Genomic DNA, 1,889 nt, shown 5'->3' with positions numbered 1-1,889 from the left:
GACATAGCTCGGTAACTACTTCTGCGATTAATTTAAAACCTTGAAAAGGCACATCCTCGGGTCCCCAGCAATATACCTGGCAAGTTTCAAGTATATCGGACCGGTAGTTGTCGAGAAACAGCGGTCACAGACAAACATACATACAAACATACAAACATACAAACATACAAACATACAAACATACAAACATACACACAGAGATTGCTGGAATTATAGATAGAAGATACATATGCAGAAGAACCTGTTTTGTAATGTGACCAAAAATGGCCAACAAAAATTTTTCCATACAGCAAAATTACTAATTCTGTTTTTCACAGTAGTCAGCGTAGCATAGAAATGGATGTTTTGGTAAACACGCTTTGTATCTTGATTCTTGAATGCCATTTGGACGATTGATAATAAAATAAAATATATGCCGATATCGCGTCGCGACGGGGTGACGTCATCACGTCTGTGGGCGTGTATTTTTGGATTGTCGGATTTAATCGGAATGCGAGGTTGTTTCGCCGACTCCAAAGGTCTTTCCCATATTAAACTACTTCGAGCGCTTATAACTTGATCCCGATGAACAGTTCTCGGCACATTGATAAATTGCTGCACAAAAAGCAACTTTGAGTAATATTCCAACGGATTAACATTATATTTCACCCTTGCCTCTTAAATTGTTAAATGATCAATTTTCTTTACGTTTGTCGTGCGGTTGTCGATCGTTCTCTGTGATATAAGAGCAGCAGAAGTAACAACATCAACGATCGTCACGATATTAGTTATTACGTCATAACAACGAAACGATCGTAATAACTCCATGGGTAGCGCCAAAAAACTGCCGACTCGGATCCAAAGAGGGGAAACTGTTGTTTGGAGTTTAAATTGTTTATAACTCACATTTTAGTTTAATTGTTAACGTCAAGATGAAATAAACAATGGGATTTTTAAGCACGTGGCTCACTTTGCTGCAGTGGCAGCCCACGGGGCACTTCCGGTTGCCGATACTTTAAGTTACATTTATTTATTTATTTCATTTTATGCTCGTCCGAACTTCCTGCCCTCGTAACTAGCGGAGACGCGGTGCTGCTGGTCGGTGGTGACGAGCGCTTGTGACGTTCGATTTAATTCGTGGACGAAGAGTCCGAGCTCGGCTGCTGCCGGGAGTCCCGAGCCCTCGGCTCCGCCCTGTCCGAGGGATATACCTTTGACAACATAGCAGGTGACGTTGGGCGGTGCTGTCGTCGTCTCTTGCCGCGTGTCGTGCCGGATTTGGCTCCTGATTTCCGCGTTGCTACCTGTACCTGTCGACAGGTAAATGTTAGTTTTTTTTTTTCTAAATGCAGGTTTACCCGAACTTCCTTGTGAGTTGTTTGCTCGTTTTGTATTAAAGAGATAATCTTCGGGTCGCGGGGGATTTGCCTGAACCATTCGGCATTGGTTACTTCTTCGACCCCTCGTGACCGAACAAAGGTCCAACCCTTCGTGCAAATGATCATTTTGACATTAACCCTTAACAGACCGATTTCGAATCGCATAGTTTACCAGTGTGTTTACACTTTGATTAATTTATTCTTTTCATTCTCTCTCTATTTCTTTTTCATGGATATTTTTGACCTTGCAAATGGAAATGACCAATCAGAGGGTGTTGTTGCCTCAACGTTAAAAGTGGCTGCCTTGACATCTTAGGGTCCTGATATGGAGCCCCCGTTTCTGCCGTTGAATTAACACCATGTGGGTTGACTCAGCGTATCATCCTTCCGAGGTGCGCAAAATGAGTACCTGCTCACTGGTAACAAAGGGGCACTGCATCAGCGGCACTGCCGGCTTTCAGAAAATGATGCAAAGAACAACCACAGCTGAATACGAAACTACAACCAATCGGATTTGAAAATGCCTCGCCA

The 1,889-nt window shown here is 43.0% G+C and overlaps 1 protein-coding gene across 4 annotated transcripts in view; it reads left to right on the top strand.

Annotated features, from left to right (window-relative positions):
• Positions 1-1,024: 1,024 nt before the first annotated feature.
• Positions 1,025-1,889, top strand: part of LOC137411728 (KN motif and ankyrin repeat domain-containing protein 1) — a 160,102-nt gene continuing 159,237 nt past the window's right edge. Inside the window, exon 1 of one of the 4 annotated variants that reach the window (XM_078780211.1) lies at positions 1,025-1,299. The gene's annotated coding sequence lies outside the window, so the exon portion shown is untranslated. Of the gene's footprint in view, positions 1,306-1,889 lie in introns of all 4 variants that reach the window. The other 3 variants (XM_078780205.1, XM_078780181.1, XM_078780188.1) reach the window with 3 other exon arrangements.

The sequence above is a fragment of the Myxine glutinosa genome, chromosome 1 (assembly GCF_964187855.1).
Source record: "Myxine glutinosa chromosome 1, kmMyxGlut1.1, whole genome shotgun sequence".
NCBI classification, from domain to species: Eukaryota; Metazoa; Chordata; class Myxini; order Myxiniformes; family Myxinidae; genus Myxine; species Myxine glutinosa.
Note: the sequence above shows the minus strand (reverse complement) of the source record. Positions and strands in the feature narration are given on the sequence as shown.